Below are 23,124 nucleotides of genomic sequence, written 5' to 3'. Positions count from 1 at the left end.
AAGTATTAGAAAAATCAGTTTTCTGTCAACGAGGAATAATGGTTCAAAACATAATTGGGGAGGGATGCCTGGGTGGCACAGTTTGTTGAGTATCTGACTCTTGGTTTTAGCTCAGGTACTGATCTTGGTGTCCTGAGATCAAGGCCTGCATCAGGCTCTGCACTCAGGGCAGAGTCTGCTTGGGACTCTCTCTCCCTCTCATTCTGCCCCTCCCCCAATCCTCGCATGCATGCCTGCACTAACTCTCTATCATATAAATAAATAAATCTTTAAAAAATAATTGGGGAGAATTCAGTGTATAATTGTAGTGAAAGTCATAACATATTTAAAGAAAAGTATAGAACTCATTTAAAAAATATATACAACTTACTGAGAGAAGTCAAGAATTTAATACAGAGATATGCCATGTTCCTGAATGGGAAGACCAAATATTGCAAAGCTGATAATTCTTTCCAAAATAATTTAAAGGTTCAGTTAAATTTTAAAAGAAATAAAAACCAGTCGAATCATAGGAGGGGAATGAGGAAGACTTAATAACACAATTCTATAGATCATGTAGAAACAAACAAAAAACCAAGAAATGTTTGAAAGCAAGAGGAATAACAAATGATGGCTTGCTGTATTAGATATTCAAGTGGTATGAACGTGCAGTAATTAAAAGATTGTGGTTATGGTTTTAGATTAGGTAAAACAATAAAATAGTATAAGTCATCTGACAATAACCCTTACCATATTTAAGAGTTTAATAGTTATAAAAAAGATATCATATCAACAAGAAAACAAAGGCTGAATCTGTAAATGTTCTGGAACAATTTTATCATTATTTGAGAAGAAAATGAGATGCTTAACTGACAGCATAATGTAAATCTCATATGAATTAAAGAGGTAAATGTACCAAAAAAGGGAATGGCAGCATTATTAAACTTGAGGAAAACAGAAGTGACTATTTAATTGCTCTTGGGTGGGAATGGACTTTGTAATTATGAAATCAATGAAGAAAACCACAAAGGAAAAAGATTTATTCGACTTTCTAAACATTTAAAAGTTATGAACATGAATATATTACAAACAAGATTAAAAGATGGGAAAAGAGAAAATATCAGAACTAAAACAATTTTTGCTATCCTCAACACGTGAAAATTTAATATAACTTCATAATGGAGACATTGTGACAGGAATCTGGGCAAAGGATATGAGGAGACAATTCACAGAACAGAAAATACCATTAGCTAAGAAACATAGGGGAAAAAATTAGCCTCCCGTGAAGTCAAAGAAATGAAATGTGAAATCAAACAGGATGTTTTGCCTACAATATTGGCAACATGTTTAGATGGTACCAATCGGTGTTGGAAAAGGAGCAGTGGTACTCCCATACACTCCTGGAGAAGTGAAAATCAATAAAACCCTTCCAGAAGGCCAAATGGTGATGTGTATCAGGCATCTCTGAAAACATTCTGGGGCTTTCACCCATTCATTCTATTTCACAGCTCCATTCCAAAGAAATAATCCATGATTTAAAATGAGATTTATGTTTAAGCTTAGTCTTTGTAGCATTATTGTTAATAGCAAAAGTGAGACATGTTTAAATAATCTGTAGTATATCCCATAATAAACTCTTGTGCATTCAGTAACTATGTTACCAAATAATTTTTCTTGGTATGGGAAAATATCCACTGTTTGAAGTGAAAAAAAATTATCATCAACAAAGGAACGTATATACAATATATATTTTATAACTCTAGGAAGTGATACCATATTAATGCTGGTTATCTATGGGTTGTATATTTTTTTTAAAGATTTTATTTATTTACTTGACAGAGAGAGATCACAAGTAGGCTGAGAGGCAGGCAGAGAGAGAAGGGGAAGCAGGCTCCCTTCTGAGTAGAGCCTGATGCGGGGCTTGATCCCAGGACCCTGAGATCATGACCTGAGCCAAAGGCAGAGGCTTAACCCACTGAGCCACCCAGGCACCCCGGGTTGTATAATTCTAAGCAGTTTTTGTTTTCTTCAGAGCTTTGTGTATATTTCATTTTTTTCTGAAAATGTCTTAGTAATTTTGAATCGGGGAAAATGAGAACTTCATTACTTTAGATCAGCATTTATTACCTCATTTGTTTCTTATTCTCAAAACTCTCCAAAGGATAGACATTGCTCATAGATGATATATACTCTACCCATACCTGTTTCCTTCTCCATGAGATGAAAATGATAGATGTGTAACATATTTATTTCATAAGGATAGTATGAAGATAAATTGAGATGAAGATGAAAACATGTTTTAGAAGTAAAATATGGTAAAGATATAAAGAGTTCAAGTTTGTCAACATGTCTGTCCTCAAGTCAACACAATGACTATCAGGCTTGGGCCTGTGCCTCAGATTAAATAATAATGCCTACAAAGTATTAGTTTAAAGATATATATATATATATATATATATATATATATATATATATCTCAACCTCTAGAACGTGCTATCCAGAACTTTCTCTGGAGTTGAGAGTGTTCTCTAGCTGTACTCTCTAATATGGGAGCCATTTAGCCAAACAGCATTTGAAATGTAACTAACTGGTGAATGACTGAGAAACTGAATTTTTAAATTCATTTTTAATTTCAAAATAAACAGTTGCAAGGGGCAAGTGACTGCAGCTCTTCCATGTGGAGACTGTGAGTCGGGCATCTTCTTCATTGCTTTCTGTGCATTTTCTCATTTGAACTTCACAACAGCCAGGAACCCAGGTATTCTCCGTACCCCACTTTATGGGTTTGGCAGCTACGTGGTAAGGAAGGTGGGTGACGTGGATAGGGTGAGAGCTCATAAGTTGTAGAGCCATCGTTCACACCCACATGGGCAACGCCGGAGCCCGTGGCACGCATGACTCTGTATTGTCTCCCACACCTAAGGCAGGGCCTGCCACTTGACAGGTACTCGCACGTGGAGGTGACCAATTACAGGGAAGCTGGGGAATTTTATGGGGATAAGCAAGATGAAGACTCTACCTTGTCCTTCCTTGGTGAATACCCTCTGCGTTGGATGCGCTGTCATCCCTGCAGGTAGAATCCCCCATCAGAATTTCCCAACCATGAGGGCAGCTTCTTGGTGGGACATCAGGGAGGGGTCTCAAGGCTACGCACTTTTGTTGACTTGCTGGTTCCTCCTGAATCAAACTCTTCAGATGAAAAATATCACACAGCCAGAGTCCCAGACTGCACACAGGCCAGAAGGCATATTTGCTGAGTACATTTGAAATACTTGGGCAGCTTTTAATGTACTTTACAGGATGTGACAAATGAGTGTCTGTGTAAATCAATAAGCCTTACTGTGAAGGGACTAATGGTTTTATGTGAAGAGCAGGCAACGCACATGGAAACCAGTACCCTTGTTTCCTGTCAGTATTTTTAAAGTTCAGTGTCATAACTCTGTTCCCCTTGACCTTTATCAGCGATACCTAGCAGAGATTCGCGTTGCTGGTTGAGTTCTAAGTGGACATCTCACCTATCAGCCCTCGTTGGCTTTTCCCTCCATGCCTGATAAATGCCTCCTTCATACCTTCCCTTCTCTTGAATTGCTCATTTCTTAACCATGTCTTGATTGCTCTTTGAATAATAATTGACTTCTTCAGATTTAAGAATACTTCATTTCAGACGAATACAGGTGGTTTTTCTTTTTTACCTTGATGCTTTAAAATCAGTTTTATTATCATTGTGATGCACAATAACAATCGCTTTTGTATGTGGGTGTTGGTAAGTGAAAAATCAATATGCAGAGAAATTCAGGAATCCTCAAATGCCCTGAAACTAAGAGCTCAACTGCTAATAGAAAATGAGGACCTTTGGTTTTAAAAAGCAAAATACATGTCACCTGGAAGTATGAATAAGTCTCATTTCTGCTCTCAAACATAAGAAGATGATCTAACATCATTATGGCTGAAACCCCATGCTAGCATTTGCAAATTGCAACCAGCCCCTTTCAAACCCCTGACATATACTTATATGCAGTTAATGCACAGAGCAGCTCTGCTCTTTGCTCTTGTAAAGTAGTTCTTTATATAGTCCTGTCTTGATAGTATCCCAAAGCTACATTTTTCAGAGACAGTAATTCTCGGACAGCTCAAAGAAATACAAAGAGGCTGGTTTTTTTATAAGGGACTTTAAGTATTTTTTTTTCTATTGCAAATGTATTATACTGACACAATCCTATTTCATTTTACATGTTGTTTACTTAATGCATTTCCACCCAGAGGTGAAACATTTAAGTGGGATTGCATTGTGGGTATTATTTTGCTAATTAGCACCCAAATGCAGGACTCCGGTTATGTAAATACAACTCAGCCTTAATGTGAACAGTGTTTTCTGGAGCTAAAAAAGACAGCTCCAAGCCTGTGAAGTGTTAACTGCCATCACACTAGAGCAGTTGTCTGATTAATTACGATGGTGTGAACTTGGTCATGTTTTTGAGATGATGTTCCCTCCAGAGCAATTGACTAGATAATTGTGCTCTGGCTGCCATGGGACCTGAGTGGAACTCAGCAGGTGTGAGACCTGAGCCTGGAGCTGTCTCAACCTGTCTGCACTTAGTTGATCAAAGGGAACCCGCTCTGAGAAGGTGTCTCCTCAAGTAAATTGGGCACAAATCCCACTACCTTAAAGGATAAAATTAAGATTTACTTAATACTCTCAACTAACAGAACAAGTCATCCAGATGATCAGTGTAATGAGCAGAAAGGCAGGAAAAGAGAAAGGAGAGATCTCATTTTCTTGTCTGTAAATTGGAGACTGGTTTGATGAAGTTGGGTTCTCTTTCAGATATTCTTGTGTCTGATACCAAGAGATGAATTATGACGGTTGGGTAGACAGTCATTATTTTACACCTCTGGGCTACAGTTCCCTTTATCGAGAAAATTGCACAGTTAGACTTCATACCCCAGCCCCTTCAACTATACAAGGTGCATTCATGGTGCTGAAGGCTCCGTGCCAGTAGAGGCTTGATGTCATTCATTCGTATGCATGAACATATATGCACACCCGCCCACCACCCAGAAGACATTTGGTAAAGTGTGAACTTTGTTGTAAAAAGCAGGCAAAGGGCAGCTGGTATATATTGAGTAGAGGCCAAGGATACTGCTCAACACCTTACAATACAGAGGGGAGCCCCTCCACAACAAAGATCATCTGCCCCAAAATGTTAGTTGTACAAAGTTGAGAAACTCTATTTTGTATATATGTTTTTGTGTGTGTGTTTGGGGGGGGGTGTTTTGTGGGACTTTGGGTTTTTTGTTTGTTTGTTTTTTAGATTATTCAGTTTTCATGTTTTTGTTTTAACTGATTTTCTCCAAGGCCAAAATCAATGATCATCGGGATCACAAACATTATTTTGATTGGTTCACAAGCCCGATCTTTTAGAACTGGAAAACAGAAAATGTTATACAAGTTGCAAAGGAAAGTATTCCTGGAATCCACTGACATGCTAGCAAGAGGAAGTAGTGTGCATGTAACAGGTGTTAACACTTGGAACAGTGCTTGTAACTGTTCCTTTCTAGACAATTCTGGGACCCTGTTACAGGCCCTTTATATATCACTGCTGATTTCCTTCAACACGAAATAGGACTTCACAAAAGTCTCCCTAGACCTTAGTTTTGGGGCATTTGAGTGGTTCCTATTCCTACAGTGCCAGCATATGCTATATGGATACACACACACACACACACACACACACACAAACACACACACACACACACTGCATGCACACACACGCACACTGCACACATACTGTCTCACTGTATAGACGAGTTCTTCATATATAATTTGCTCTAACCAGATCAACAAGACATTGTTTTCCTCGCCATCTGTTGAGACATGGAAATAAGCTTTGCTATGCACAGCCCTACATTTCATCTATGTTTGTCTTAATGAGACTTCATTCTGGTTTGGTTACCCTTCTCTCTGATCAACAGATTGCATCGAAGTCTGGCTTAGAGAAACGAGGCCAGCTAGGCTCTGTGATTTCTGGCAGAAGTTGGCTGATCTCCTCAGGGACTCAAAGAAGGGGACAAATGGGGGCCATATATTTCAGAATTTTGTCAAAGGGATTGTTTGCACCATGACAGAAGTAGAAGTATGGTCCTCTTCATCATCTTTTAAGAATCTGTGATTTTATGATGATTTATATTTGGGTAATCACTCTATAAATTCATATAGAGCTGATTTTATAGCTGGAAAAAGCTTTGGGGATGATCTAGTCTAGCATGTTTATGAGGGGGAAAAAAATAAAGTCAAGAGAGGTTAAGCAACTTGATCAATGCCACAGCAAGTAAATGTCAGAATTTGAAACCATGTGTTCCTGGCCATTGTCTCTGCCACATCATGTTGCTGGAAAATGTTTTTAGGAACCACCAAACTATAACTAAAAAATCCAGAATGCTTGACATCACACTATGCATATACTTTAAATATCTCTATGAGATGTCATCTAGGTATAAAATACCTCCCTAGCAGCATCACTGGGTAAGTACACAGTGTGCACGGAGATTCAATATTATCTTGGTAAAGTGATGTGTAATTCAAACAGGAAAAAAGTCTTTTAATAAAATTGGTAGCTGCCAGCTTTCTAGCCTACATGTCTATTATTGTACCTGAGCTGAGCTGTGAGCTGAGGTGTTTACTCTTCTTTTATCCTAGCCCTCAAAAAGGAATTACATTTCAGTTCCCCTCATCCTTTATCACCCCTGGGTCCCAACTGCTTAAAAATATCTGCCAACTCCCACCCACTCACCCACACAAAGCAACCCAGGAAATTTAAAAAGCTAGAATGAAAGGAATTAGGGTAGTATATAAAGGTGTTAGCTCTCTTCTTTCCCCACCATTTTCAAAGCAAAGCGTGCTGCTTGCCAGTTCTCTAAAGAGAAGCAGAAAATCATGCCACCACCCCCTTTTAGCTCTTGGACTTGGAAACAGGCAATGAGGTTTCTACAAGGGTATTCACGTTAGCATGACATTTGGGAGTTCAGGATGGGAAGATGTTTACTGTAGTGGTTTAGAATACTTGTGATTCGGTCAGGTCTGTGCAACCTGAAGACAGTCACTAAATCTCCTGGAGCCTCAGGCTGCTTGTCTGTGAAATGGAGATAACAACAGACTCTCCATAGGAAGATGAAGTATATTAAATGCTGGGCACTGAGCCTGGCACATGGTAATCATCAGTGTGTGGTAACTGTCATTGTCCCTGCCATTATTTTGTACAGCTCCCTTGCTCTTCTCCATCCCAGCTACAGCAATGACTCCAGCCCTGGCTTAAAATAGACCCATGCATCCAACTCCTGGATAGACCTTTTCCAGCTGTTACGTTCAGATCTCAAATATACAAAACTGAACTCATTATGTCTTCAAAATGGATTATTTTGAAAACTGCCACAAATTCAAGGGTAACTCCTCTCTCATGTCCGGATCTTACTTAGTTTTTTTGTAACCTTGGTGGAAATTTCCAAACACTAAATGACAGAAAGAAGTCAAGGGGTTTCACAGGTCCTTGTAAATGCCACCTAAAAACCACACCCAGACTAAATTGTATTTAGACACCATATTGCCTGTTGTGTTCCATCCTTGCAGAAAAGCTTTGAGTATTTGAGAACAGCTGTTGCCCACTCATGTTGGAAACAGATGAAAGCAGGGAGCAGGGCTGAAGTCGCTTTCCATTGTTTCTCTGCTGTCCATCTGCTCCATCAACGTGGAAGGACATTTGTCCTGCGTGGAAAATCCAGAGGTTATGCTTAATCATTAAACTGAACTACAGTCTTCCTAAAGCTTGCTATCTTTTCCTTCTGGAGTCTTAGGCAAAGGGACACCATTCTTCCCTAAAGACAGTAGAAACAGTTAGTGTGAGACGCTGGCATGGCTGAACAAAAGAATTTCATGAAAACATGCAAACAATGGAAGAAAGGCGAGCGGGATCAAGGTGACTGCTGGCAAACCTTGCTTAAGAGCAAAGCTTATGTGTTTGTTGTGGTTTCTTCTTCTCCAAAGGAAGGGAGGGAAAGCATTATATAGGAAGCAATAGACTTTTTCCTAAAAATCTCCCATAATACTCTATATCTCACTTTGTTCTCAACTCTACTAAAGACTTTAGCACCCTCTCAAAGACCTGAGATTAAAAAAACTTCATGACATCTTCACATCTCAGCTCTCCTTCTCATCCAGCTTGTGCTTAGGAGCTGGCGAATCTGTTTGAATTGTCTCTCGAATGCATGTCTTTCTCCCCCTAGTTGATGTCAGGCGGGTCACCCTTGACAGGGATGCTGCAGTCACATGTTTTCTCCTTTCTCTAGCTTCCCCTTAAGGCCCCTCAATCACAGGAGCTGGGGTTAGTTCGTAAAAATATGCATTTTTTCACATCCCTTCACCCTGACTCCTCATCCCAGTGTTACTGGGGAATGGGGGTTCCCCAAGCCCACCGAGGCACTTCAAGAACTCCCTTGCCCTTGAGTCCTGCCTACTGCTCTATTATTTATTTGTGGGTTTGTGTGTGTGTGTGTGTGTGTGTGTGTGTGAATCGTAGTTACAGAAATGAGCAGGAATGTGTATTGACAATTAAGAATGATAAAGCAAAGAAATTGAATAACTGCCACTAGGTCAACAAATGAAATATTGCCAATAACCCAGGGCCCCTCATGGGCTCCTCTCTTATCACACCTTCCTTTTTCCCTACTGGAGGTAATAATTAATCTGATTTCTGTAATCATCATTTCTTTGCTTTTTGAAAAAAAAAATAGTTTTACTTTTTATATATGTATTTCTAAACAATATAATTTAACTTTTCCAGTTTTTAAACTCTGCACATGAAATCATGTTGGAGGATTATGTATGTATGCATGTGTGTAGCTATGTATATATATGGTTGACCTTAAGCAACACAGAGGTTGGGGTACCAACCCCTTGCACAGTTGAAATTCTGCATATAACTTTTGGATCCCCAAAAGCTTAGCTACTAGTAGCCTACTGTTCACCAGAAGCCTTACCAATAACATAAGCAGTCAATTAACACAGATTTCATATGTTCGATGTATTATTTACTATATTCTTACAATAAGGTAACCTAGAGAAAAGAAAATGTTAATCCGAGGAGAAAATGTACTGCATTTATCAATAAAAATCTGCATACAAGCAGACTTGTGCAGTTCAAACCCATGTTGTTCAAGGGTCAGCTGTGTACACACACACACACACACACACACATATGTTTAAGTATACATCCTGCTTCTTTTCCTCAGGGCTATTGTTGCAAGATTCATCCACGTTATACATGTAACTCTTTTTTATTTCTGTGTAGTATTGTGTCATAGAAATTCACAAATTATCCATTGTAATGTTAATCTTCATGTGAATTATTTCACTAGGGTAGCTGATAAGAGTAAAGCTTCTGTGAATACATGTTTATGACCAATTCACAGGCTTCTATGGTTAATGTACCTAGAAATGGCATTGCTGGGTCAGAGGTGTGAGTATCTTCTCCTTCAGTAGGTTATGCCAAACTGTTCTAAAATGGGTATACTGATTTATACTCCCACCAGTGTTATCTGAAAGTTCCTGTAGCTCCAACACTTGCCATATAGAATTTTTCCACGGGAGCCAGTGTGTGTGTGTGTGTGTGTGTGTGTGTGTGTATGTGTGTTTATGTAATGGTATATCTTTGTAGTTTTACTTTGCAGTTTTAAGTAAATTCCTCTTTGGGGTAAAATGATTTGTAGAACACAGATACATGTGCTTGTTTCCTTCCCAATTGTCTTTCAGTTCCTGTGTAGCTCAGAGGTCAAGAGTCCTATTCCTGAAGAAATTCCCAGTCAGTTCCTCAGCCTGAATCACCTGCTTCTTGGTAGAGGGGGACAAATACTTATTCCTCAAGTATTTTGAAGAACAAAATATAAATAAATATAGTCTGAGAAATGTCTAAGAGACCAGGTGTTCATCCTCCTCTACTAAGAAGGGAGTGATTCAGTTTGAAGGAATTGCTTGAAAGGCTTGATTTGCTATCTCGGAAGAACGTCTCAGAGCCAGGGGGTGGGGGTGGGGGCGGGTAAAGTATGTGCAAAGGTTGCTTTTGCTCAGAATTTTAGAGTATCTGAATTGTTGACTCTGTCATGGTTGGAAAACACGTGTTACATCTTGAGCTCAAATATGTAATTTATTGAATTGCTGAGGTTTTCGGTTTTAATAGGAATAATTTGACAGTGCTATTAAATGTTTGGAATAATGACATGTTTGTATCACTCTTTAAAAGCACACACTTGTCTGACATACACATTTTCACTTCCCTAAATCCACACAGCTCTGACTCTCAAACATGGTCTTTTGCAGGCTGAATGCATCAGTTTTCCTCTTCCAGCTGGTGTGGGGTTGGGATGGGGCCAGAGAAGGGGGTGGTGAAAGAGTCGTGGAGGAGGGGTGGTCAGGCAAACTTACCTTTAGCAAGTGAGGAGATGAAGGGAAGAGCCCCATTAAATGAGGGAGGATGCGCATGTGCTAATCACTTCATGACACTTTATCCTTGAGTTTCTGAAACTAAATTGAAACTAAATTGTATAAACAGAACTTGGGAAGAGGGCAGAAGTGGGAATGGCATTGAGCTGAGGCCTGACAGTCACCATTGAGTCAAGTAGGTTCCTGAATGAAATGACAAGCAGAGCACCATCAGTTAACCTTTTGAATTGAAAGATACAAATGGACATACTTACACCACTGGAGAGCTGTAGCCAAGCCCTGTGGTAGAGTGGAATAGTGATGAGTGGTAGCAAGCTCATACCAGCTTTGGATATCCAATTGTTATTTTTTCAAAAATTTTGTGCGCCTGTCCTTAAACACAGTAATTATTAGTTGAATTTTATAGGTAACATTTACAGGGGAAAGTAGGACACACTCAACACTCATCACTTCCTGATTATTTTACAACACTTTGCTGTTTGTTTTCCATTAGTTTCAGATGTACAACATAGGGATTGGACAGCTCTGCATATGAGGCTCACCACAGGTATATCAACCATCTGTCGCCATAGAACAGTATTATAGTGCCATTGACTGTACTCCCTGTGCTGTACCCTTCATCTCTGGGACTTACTCACTCCATTGCTGGAAGCCTGTACCTGCTAACCCACCCCCTGTCAGTCGCCAGTTTGTTCTCTATATATATGGGTTTGGTTTTTACTTTGTTTCTTCATTTTGTTACGTTAGATTCTACATATGAGTGAAATCAGAGATCTGTCTTTCTCTGACTCAGTGCATTTAGCATTATACCATAGATCTATGCACATTATCTCAAATGATAAGATCTCATTCATCTTTATGGCTGAGGAATAGTTCATTGTGCATCTAGACTGTACCTTCTGTACCCATCCATGTATCAATGGACATTTAGGCTGCTTCCATGATTTGACTGTTGTAATTAGTGCTGTAATAAACATAGGGATGCATCGATCCTTTTGAATCAGAAATTACAGAAGACTACAAAGCGGGGCTCCTCTGTTCCAGAGAACAGATCATTAAACATTTGCCAGCACGCTCCCAAAGAGGAGCTGGTTGTTTTGCTGAGGTGAGAACGTGGTCCCCCTGCCAGGAGGTTGTATGTAGATCTCAGGACCCCGAGCCACTGGCTCCCCTGTGTCTGCCTCCACCTGGCTCAGTTACTCCCTGTCAGCCTGAAGGGTTTAGCTGGACTTCTCTGTTACTGCTTATAGGATCGGATATAGGGCTGGGGGTATGGTCAGCAGCTGTGGTGATGTGCTGACATGTCATGCCTGCGGCCTTTCAAGTGGCAAAGGTTTGGAAGGAAGTTTGAGTAGAATCAGGAAGCGGAATCTCGGATGCATAAAACAGGAGTGTTTATCCCCCTAACCAATTAGTATTTTTATGATCCTACCTCAGGTGTAGAGCCCTGGGAAGTAAGAATTATATATGGAAAGGGTCAGAATTACAAGTGGTCTGGGTACCCTTCGGTGTCGCGGGCAGTGCAGGGTATGGGAAGAACATCGCCTGCCTTCCCTGAGCAGAGGTGGGGTGGGGGTACGCCAACCACCCTGCACCACGTGTGGTGGGTGCTCTAACCCAGGGCTGGCAGGGTCCTGTGGAGCATGAGAACAGGCACCTAGCTCAGTGGCATTCACAAGGCAGACAGATGACTATTTCGTGTGTACCGGTTGGGAACTGTGAGCGGCACATTGTTCTTCTCAATGAGCCCAAGATATGGTGGAGACGATCATGATCATGATCGTGGCCTTCCAGGCCTTCCAGGAAAGCCCCATAGGCGATCACTTGTGATATGATTTCAAGGTGGAATGAGATGCCCTGTTCCAGACCGTCCTACACCCCTGCAAACCTGCCCACTTTCTAATTCCTACAATGCTACAATTAAAGATTCACTCCCTAATCCTCTCTTAAAATGCAAATCCTCTTAGTGCTGTATTTATCAGCTTTGAATCTTAATGTGAATGGAGTTGGGGGTATCTCTCAGAGAGCAGGGTTTTCTGTAGCAGAGGGTAGTAGATAAATCAGTACCAGCAAGTGGAAGTGAGGAGAGGGGAGAGAGGGGTGGGGGAAGGGAGAAGGGGAGGCTGTAGGTGAAAGGAGCCAGGGCCAGAAGCTAAACTAACTATATGCGAGGCTGTTGAAAATACCCAGGTGTGGGTCACCTGGGTGGCTCAGTCGGTTGAGCATCTGACTCTCCATTTTGGCTCAGGGCAAGATCTCAGGATCCTGGGATTGAGCCCCATGTCAGGCTCCATGCTAGGGGGCAGATCTGCTTGAGATTCTCTCCCTCTACTCCTCCCCACACTTTCTCTTTCTCTCTCTCTCAAAACTGAATAAATCTTAAAAAAATAAAAAAATACCCAGGTGTGAGGGCGCAGGTCACTCTTCTCTTGGCTGGAATCTCTGCTGCCCACAGGACATGCCCTGGCTGACACCCATCCCCCAGCTAAGCCCATGAGCTGTCCGGGTTCAGATGGGAGTTGTTGTACAAAGGACAGAAGGAAACAAATATTGATCGAATCCTATAATGGGCCAGGCTCCGTGTTAGATGTGTTTTACATTCATCACGCCATTCAACATCAAAAGAGCGATGGGTATTTATTATCCTCTCATTCACCAAGGAGAAGACAGACTCAGAGCCCGAGTGACTTGCCTGCGGTCATGGCAGGGGAGAGGCATCACCAAGATCCAAATAAACACTCACCTGACTTCAAAGCAGGTCTCCTGCTATTAAAAAACAAAAATAAAAAGGAAATTTAAAAAGCACTATTAGAATCTCATATTTTCCTCTAGGATGATACACCCTTCTTACCTCTCCTCCCACCTACCAACTCCACACATGGCTTTCCTTCCTGTATATCCCAGCAGGCAAGAAAATTATCAAGATTTTTTTTTTTCTGTTTCTGTTGTGAAAGCACTACCTTTTATTATTTTTCAGATATAATACAATATGAAGTAATACTTTACAAATCACACACATATTTTCCTATTCTACATGGACACACACACACACAGACACAGAGACACACAATGACATATCAGCTCAGGGACTCTTCCCCCCCACCCCCCACAGTGAGAATTGCTGAGGTCTGAGGAGAGAGATGGACTCATAAACTGAGTAAGGATAGTGAAATTCAAAATTGTATGTTTTCATCTCTATGAAGTGAGAATCTTTTTTTTTTTTAAAGATTTAATTTATTTATTTGACAGACAGAGATTGCAAGTAGGTAGAGAGGCAGGCAGAGAGAGAGAGGTGGGGGAAGCAGGCTCCCTGCAGAGCAGAGAGCCCGATGCGGGGCTCAATCCCAAGACCTTGGGATCATGACCTGAGCCGAAGGCAGAGGCTCAACCAACTGAGCCACCCAGGTGCCCCTGAAGTGAGAATCTTTATGGTAAGTGCTCTATGCAAAGTATGCAGGTGGTACGTCGTGGAAGCAGAGAGCATGCACCATTCTACCTCAAGAGATTGGTGAAGGCTTCCCAGTAGAGAGAACAACATGGTGGCCACCTCCAGTTCCAGAAAAGCACTAAGAAACTCCTGAGCAGTTCAGAGGATGGAGGTGGCAGAGGGTAACAACTGCCTTCATTCTGAAATCAATCCATATCTGGGACACTGGTTCTCAGAATGGGGTTCCACAGCATCACCTGGAAACTTGTCAGAGACGCAAATTCACAGGTCCTTCCCTAGATGTGCTGTGTCCAAACCAATGGGGTCTAACATTCTGATCTAACAAGCATACCGAGTAATCGTGATACACACCCAAGTTTGCAAACACCTGGCCTAAAGCCCCACCTGAGGATTTAAATTCAGAAAGTACACAGATGTCTCACCATAAAACATTTTCTATTTCTACTTCTTCAAAAAGGAACCTATGGCTAGGTCTGCATAACCTGTTGTCGTTGCAGGGGATCCTGAACTCCTTGAACCAGGGATATCTTTTTATTTCAACTTCAGTGCCCACTGAACTTCTGGGCCAGTACTTAGTGGGCATCCCTAGGGTTTGTTGAGTGCAAGAGCAAGGACATTCTGATGCTCTATCTGCATGTATGGACACACAGGTGTCCATGTTTATTCTTGTGGGGATGGACACAGCTTGCAAGTATTTCCTGAAATTTTTTTAGGATGACAGAATTTGCCTCCGAGCTGTACAGGAACCCTAGACCCTGCCTGGGTATAGAGTTCTTAAATACAGTCAGAGGGAAACATCCCTTAGCCACCTATTCCTTACACAACCACTACAGTGACCAGACTTGTTCAGGTGAATGATACAGACTGAATCAGTTTCATCAGATGGTGGTGATGGGAAGGAGACTCCATATCCAGGTCTAGTTCTTGGTGTCCTTCGTACTCAGGTTCCTACCACTCTGCTAAATTAAAATGTGCCTACTTGGATGACATGTGATGGCATACTTAGCCCTTCCTTTGGTGCTTTATCCTCCTAGTGTTTTTAGACAGCTTTCAAAATAGAACAGGTGACAGTATAATTAGGGGTATTTGGGACATGCTTGTGTTTTGCTTGGAAGGCTGTATGTGAAGTTCCTTGGCCCACAGACCAAAGTTGCTAGGCTGACTGTAGTCAGTAAGGAAATTATTTAGCTAGAGTGCCACCCTGATTCAGGGTCGCAGCCATAAAGGAGGACACTTTCCCATCTGTGAGGCCAAACCATGATTTCTTACCCTTATTCTGGCTTATCTACCTTTACTGAACTGAAAGGTTTTCAGCAAGCTGGGAAGATGTCATTTTGAAATGCAACAGTGGTAGCCATAGGGATGCATCCTTTGTAATTACTGTAGATTCCTTTTTTCTTTTTTCCCCTCCTTTTTCCACCTTCTTTCTTCCAGACCATTCTACCCCTGCTCAATTTCTACCACTTCAATTTGCATGCCATCAGTTTGTTCTTGTTCATCGTTCTTGAGCCCAAGGTTTTCTCTGCAGTGGATATTTACCGGTGCCTGACATTATTCATTTTCATAATGATTTGACAATGTCTACACCCAGGGTTTGAGCAGGGTGGCATAATTTATTTCTGATTGCTAATACAAGCCAGATGTCATTTCCTTGGCATTTTGTTCAAAATCATATTATTTTTATTCGTTCCAATGAGGACTTCTTGAGTAGGCTTAGTCAAACATCGAGTTACCTCTTCAGGAAATATCTTTCCTATCTCACATAAAATTAGTTGTTTTTTTTCTCTAATCCTATTGCATGATGGCTTTCAATGTGAGGCATTAGTTTGTTTCCTGTACTAGGTTTTTTCCTTCTTTGAGGTAGCCCTTATGTTTTATATATCTTTGTATCCTCCCCAGCATGCAATTTGGAAGACAGCAAGAGCTCAACAACTGAATGCATGCCTAGAAGAAATGATGTTTTAGCTTATCCCCTAAATATGTCCATTCCACTTACCTATTGCTGTGTAAGCTTTGAGGCCTAAAATGACTGTCTTATTCTCCTAACAATTTTGTGGGTCATAAATTTGAAAAGGACACAACTGGATTCATCTCCAGTCCAGGTAGTGTCAGCTAGAGTTAGGAGATCCATTTCCAAGATGGCTTCTTTATTCTCATGTCTAGGCTGTATCTCTCCACATGATGTCTCATCTTCCAGGACCTCTCCATGGGACTTGGGTCTGATACCACCTCAAGAAACCTGCCTTCTCACATGGCAGCTCAAGACACCAAGAGCTAGTGTTCTGAGAGGCCAAGGTAGAAGCCCAAAATCTCATGGTCTAGCCTTGGAAGTCCTCAAAATGGCACTTTAGCCACATTGTATTGGTCACGCAAGTCAATAAGGCCAGCCCAGAGTCAAGGAGATAAATCATAAAGCGTTTGCAGCCATCTTTAATCTACCATTATGATGATACTAGTGATGAATGAAATTAACACTCTTAGGTAAGGAGCAAAAACTGAACTTCTCATACTGCTCATTATGGAGAAGTAACTTAAAATATTCTGCCGGTTGTCAACATGCGTCAGATGATGTATACTGGGTTTTTTCTTTTGAAAACTATAGACAGCATAATAATAAATTGGTATGTGCAGAGTAAAAATTATTTGTTTAATTTCCCACTTGGTTACAAAATATTATCAAAAAGATGCATCAGGATATATCCATAAGTATGTGTATGACCAGCACTGGAGGACATAGGTAAAAGTGCCTAACATACAACTTGTGCAAACTCATTAATATTAAGTATATATAAATATGAAAAGGTTTAGTTTCTACCCAAAACTCTAGTAAAAATGCACAAGTTTAAAAATTTCTCTTTTGAAAAGAGGCATATAATGCTTGATCCCTACCTCAGAAGGCTTTTAGTTTAACTGGAGAAGACTAATAATATTCATAAAACCAATAATCTCAATTGAGGGCATTATAACTATGAAAATGTATGATCTCTCTTTTTGGTAGAGTTCAAACCAATGAACATAGGAGGAAAAGAGGAATTTAAAAATCACTATTTGGTAACCATTACTGTAATACATGTTTTAGGCAAAAAAAAAAAAAAAAACCTATAAAATGGATTCTAAAATGAATGGACAAAGTGTGAGTATTTAGATATTTGCATAATCTCAAAGACTTTGGATAGTTACGTATTTTCAGAAAAAAACTGATTATAAAGGGAAATACTTTAATGTAACCATGAGGCAACATCAAACAAACTCAAATTGAAGGACACTCTACAAAATACCTGGCCTGTATTCTTGAGAAATGTCAAAGTCATGAAAGGCAAAAGAACTCTTCCGTGTTATGGGAGACTAAAGAGAAATGATCATTTTAAATGCAGCTCTGGGAACCTGCAGTTGATCCTGGATGTGATAAGGACATTAGAGGGATAATTGGTGAAATTTGAACAAGGTCTGTAGAGTGCATTAGGTTCATTCTTGAATTTGAAAAGTACACAGTGGTTATGTAACATTAATTTGTGTATTAAAGGGCAAAAGGCTATCATGTCTGAACTTTACTTTCAAAAAAAATTTTTAATCATCTCATTATAAATAGATATAAAACAAAAGATCAAATAGGTGTGGTAAAAAGGTAAACATTGAGGAATTGGAGGGAAGGTGAGGGGAATTCTTTGTAATGGTTTCCAAATATTTGTGTACATCTGAAATTACTTGAAATTTAATATATCCCCCCATTTTAGTTTTTTGGGTTCAGATTTGAGCCAAACCACAAAAAATGAGTGGAATTTAGAAGGGTCAATAAGGAAGTGGAGCATATCCCAGGCTCCCTCAGCAGAACAAGAGGTGCAGCCTTAGGAACCAGAGCTGGGGCTTTCCGAGAGACCTCATCAAGTCAGGGCCATGGCCTGACTTGAGAGATGCTGAATTCTCTCAAGCAGCAAACACAGGAAGATGGATGTTGGATGGATACGTGGGAACAGAGTACAGGCGGTGAAAGCCTTGAATGAAGTCGTTACTGCAGAGGGAACTCTTGTGTAGGACTGTTCTAACTTTGGTCTGTGGAAAAGGATGTTGTATTAATCCATTCAGACCACCATAACAAAATACCGTGGACTGGGTGGCTTATGAACAATGAAAATTTATTTCTTCACAGTTCTGGAGACCTGGAAGTCCAAAATCAAGCCTGATCAAGCTCTGGTGTGGGCCCTCTTTCTGGCTCATAGCCAGCACCTTCTCACTGTGTCCTCACAGGGTGGAAGGGAGCTAGCAAGCTTTGCGGAGCCTCTTTTATATAAATCTAATCCCACTTTTGAGGATCCAGCCTTCATGTCCTAATCACTCCCAAAGCACCCCCTCCTCTCCTAACACCATCACATCAGGCAATAAGATTTCATCATATGGGTTCCAGGGCAACACAAACATTCAACCGTGGGGGATGTATTCAACCATGGGGGATGGTATGGAGAGATCTTAGATCTTAGATCTAATGAGATCTTAGATCTAATTAGCATTTAGAGAATTGATGTGCAACAGTGATCTAGAAGTGTCAGTCCTTTCAGTCATTTGTAAGCTCTGGCTAGAATTTATTCACAGAGCAAGACCTCTGAGAAACATAGTTCCTTTTTTTAAAAAATTTCTTTATTTGACAGCAAGGGAGAACACAAATAGGCAGAGAGGTAGGCAGAGAGAGAGGGGAAGCAGACTCCCCACTGAGCTGAGAGCCTGATGTGGGGCTTGATTCCAGGACCCTGAGATCATGACCTGAGCCGGAGGCAGAGGCTTAACCCACTGAGCCACCCAGGCACCCCCATAGATCCTTTTAAATAAAGGTTCACTTTGACCCACTCTCCATGGTGAACCAAAACAATATGAATTTACTCTATGAAGGTGCTCGGTTTTATAAAGATGTGTGAGAACATTAGAGATGAAATCAGGAACATATTTAAATCCCAGCAACTGAAAGTCATGAAGAAACCACACTAAGCTCTAAATCAGGGACTTGGTCTAGCAAAAGTTTTTGGTTGTTGTAGAAGACAAAGCTGAACACAGAGACCCACTGTTACATTTAGCATGCACGCTCTAATTACATCCTCTGTGTATACTGATTTAATAACATAATTTCTTGAAGTAGAAAAGACCTGTGTTGTCATCCCCATAATTCTCGGTAGTAACACCTACTTCTTCTCTTGTTCCTCTTACCCTTGTCCTTTTTCATTCTTGCCATAAAATGATTTACTGTTTCTTTAAATCACATTTAATTAAGGTTTGTTTTCATCCTCCTTTTGTTTTTTCCCCTGTTGCCTTGTGTTGGTAGCAGGTAAATCCTGAATTTCTAATAAATGCAAATGGATTAAAGAAGATCACGAGTTCAAGATTATTTTAACTTCACTGGCATAATTGTTAATATCTCTGTTGTCCCCTGGGATATGTAGGATTACATCAATTAAATTGGTCTCTGCAACTGAACACATTAACCATAACTGTGACGACTAGTGTCTTCCCCAGCACCCTTTAGGTGTTTAATTTGCTTGCCTGTAATAGATTGTCAGAGCAGTAAACGTGAGGCAAGTAATGTAAGTGGCATAATGATGGTAATTATCTGAATGGATCGATTGTAGTGTTATTGCAACATGATATTGTGAGTAGGAGCGAGATAGAGACATCCCATATAAATTCCCATTTTCAGCTTTATTTCCTTACACATTTCTTCCAAGACATTTAAAGTGAAAACAACGTAAACTGGCATTGCCATTCTCTCCTTTATCTCTTCCCATTATCCTTTGTGCTGTTGCCTTCCTGAAACCAGCAGACCCCACGCGAGCTCAATTTGTCTGAAGAAAGCAGCGACTTTATAGAAATGGAATTCCAGCAGTTCCCCTGCGATTCACGATATCCAAATATTTGAACTGGAAGTCACTTTGTAGATTGGCTAGGCTGTTCCCTTCATTTATTGCCTAAGGAACTGTGAACCCAGCAAGCTTAAATGACTTGCTAAAGGTTTCATAACCGGGTATTGCCAGGTAGCCTGCAACCATGGGGCTAGGAACGGGAGCCCATCCTCCCACCTGGGCTGAGGGAGGACCGGAGAGGTTATACCAGCCTCAGGTATGAAAGAGGTTTGGTGTGACAGACGACAGCCATCCCTGAGGGAAACAGCAATAAGCAATAAGGAAACAGCTTTCAGTTGAGTGCTGGAGAGTGGGGGGTTGGAGGTGGGAAGGAAGAGAAGAAACAGTTCAGGGATAACCAATATTGAACAAGTCCAAACAGCTGATCAGCCTGAGGATAGCATCGCTGGGTTGTGTGGGAGATGTCTGCCCATGACAAGAATGGAAAGAACATCGCAGGATCCTGCCCAAGGGACGGAAGTATTTGGGTGGATGCTGAAACAGGGACCAGGTCCAGAGGAAAGAAGTCAAAGCCAAGTATTGGAACTGGTACCTGAAGAAGAAACAGGGGTTGAATCCTCGGACGTGAACCAGAAATAGGTCAAGATGATCCAACAGTGGCAAGAGCACTTCCCAAAAGGCTTCTGTGGGCAATTTCCCTCAACTCCCCCCCCCCCATTTTCATTTGATTGCTGCATCTGAGTTTCATTGTAGATGAAAATAACAAACTGGCCTCAATCTGGAGCTTTTTAGACACCTGTCAGAGAAAATATTGCAGACATCAGAGGCACAAATAAAACCACATACAATCCATGCCTTCTGTGTTACCAGAAAATGGAACATTAGAACTTCAAATCACTATTTAGTAGACAAACACCAAATACCCACAGAGCTGTGGTTACAAGCCTGTGTGTTCCAGGAGAGGGTGGTGGCAGAGTGTGGGGACAAAGCGTTCCTCATACTGACCACAAATGGAGACTCAGTGTGCCCAGTGCTGTCTGTGTATGCAGGGCAGGGCTTGAAAGTGGGGCGGGGGGGCAGTCTCAGAGAAGCAAGGTTTCTGGGGAGAAGGAAACAAGGAGAGAAGAAGAGGTGCCATTGGAATATCTGGTTCTGCCGAGAAAAGGAAGAGGGAAAATTTTAGGATGCTAGAGAAATAGAAGACCAGCGTCCTCCAATCATCATGTGGTAAAGACGCTAAAACAAGAGTAGGAACAGGGTGTACGAACAGTGAAACACGCTGATAAAGTGGAAAAGAATGTGACAGGAGGACTGGTAGGAAGAAGAACTGAGGGGAGACATGTTTGTGGCACATGTAATTGGAGGGAGCCGAGGAAAGCGATTTTAACTAGATAGTAACAATAAAGTAAGACCCAAAAGGGAATAATAAACACTATTAAAGAACCTGCAAAAGGTGGAGGGGACTGGAGGAGAAGTAGGAGAGAAAGTGACACCTCACTGATTGTCCCTTTAGTATACTGTTGACCTTTGGGATCATATTAATGTTTTCTATATTCAGAAATTGAGATGAAATGTACAAGAAGAGAAATTAAATCTGAGTACTGTCAGAAACAAACGAGCTGAACTGCACAAAGGAATAAATAGCATAACGACAGAGATGGGTGACAGTTACCAATTTACTAACTTTTGAACATAGCATCATTACTGTGTACCCACGTTCTAAAGGAAAAACACATCATGAACTCTTCTTACCACTGTTTCCCATACAGTAGCAATCTTGCATGCGCTGTGGGATTGAGTAAATGAGTGAATGTATGGCTGCCTGTGTTCTTACTGTGGAAGAGGAAGACACAAATATGAAATGAGGGAGGCAAAGAAGAATTCTGTAGGGGCTGGAGAGAGAGAGAGAATGTGTGTGTGTGTGTGTGTGCGCGCGTGTGTGTGTGTAGGTATAGTGAGAAGAGAAAGACAGAGACCCTTTCACTGAAAGGGACTGGAAGAAATGACCTCTCACTGGCATACACGAATAACCAGATCTTCTTTTCCAATTACCATTCCCCAACTAAAAGCAAGCAGGTTTCCTTGGAGAAATGGCTGATTTCAGGAATGGCATAAAGAAAAAGCAAAGTGGGCTTGGAACATTTCCCTGAGCCTAAAAAAAAGGTCTTTTCAAGGTGATGAAAACAGTCAAAAGGACCCAGGTTATAGACATTCACCTTTCCAAAGCTGGGATAACTTGAGCATCATAATACATACGGTAATGACTTAGAACCGTTTCAATAATGTAAGAATCCATGTATTCATACTGATAAGTAATAAATAGGAAAAGCATTTTCTTATGATAGAATGTAAATTCATAAATGTATGTGGACTGTGAAATGTGTAAACCTGGCGATTCACAGACCTGTACCCCTGGGGATAAAAATACATTATATGTTTATTAAAATAAAAAAATTAAATAAATGTATGTGGAATAATGGAGTGAGAAGTCACCATGTGCAACCATAGGAATCATTGATTCAGGTAAGATTCATCAGTGGTTGCTAAGATAAACTGATGAAAGTTTGATGAGAAATATATTATCTTCACAGTCTAAAAACATCTCTGCACAATTTATTAAGTACAAAAGGAGAGTAGCTTTGGAGTGGAGAGATTTGTCAGACCCCCACCTTAACCAAGTGGTCAAAGCTAACATGTCCAGTAATGGATACATGGACATGATATAATTCTTATAGGATGCACTGAGAAGGACCCAACATCCGTCATGTGCTACTCCTGCCAAGTGTGCAGAAGGAAACTTGAAACTAACCCTAAGTAAGGGACATTCCACAAAATAACTGACCTTTACTCTTCCAAGAAAGAAAAAGAAAGAGAGTAAAAGAAAGGAAGGAAGGAAACAAAGAAATGAAAACAGAAAAAGAAATTAATAGCATGAAAGATGAAGGACTGTTCTGGAACGTTCCAGCATCCTACATGAATGACAAATAGATGCAGTAGGTGCCTGACCCTGGATGGGTTTCAGGACTGAAAAAAAATCGCTGTGATGACACTATTGGGACAATGGATGAATTGGAATAGGTACTGAAGATCAGACTGTGGTGTTGTATCAATTAATATTTCCTGAACTTGACAACGATATCGTGGTTGTGTAAAACAATGCTTTTGTTATTAGGAAATATACACTGAAGTATTTAGGGATAAAGGGCATCGTGTCTGCAGTTCCCTTTCAAGTTGCAGGGGGAAACGATGAAAGAAAAAGAGAATGATCTAGTGATCTCTCAAGTGTGGCAAAATGTTAACACCTGGTGAATCTGAGGAAAGGGAATGTGGGAGTTCTTTATACTACTCTTTCAAATCATCTGCAA

At 40.7% G+C, this 23,124-nt stretch overlaps 1 protein-coding gene across 1 annotated transcript in view; it reads left to right on the top strand.

Annotated features, from left to right (window-relative positions):
• The window catches only part of NCKAP5 (NCK associated protein 5), an 894,518-nt gene that overhangs the window by 654,454 nt on the left and 216,940 nt on the right, over window positions 1–23,124 (top strand). The window lies entirely within an intron of this gene.

Source organism: Martes martes (genome assembly GCF_963455335.1).
Source record: "Martes martes genome assembly, chromosome: 3".
NCBI classification, from domain to species: domain Eukaryota; kingdom Metazoa; phylum Chordata; class Mammalia; order Carnivora; family Mustelidae; genus Martes; species Martes martes.
The sequence above is the reverse complement of the archived record's forward strand: the minus strand, read 5'-3'. Positions and strand labels throughout refer to the sequence as shown.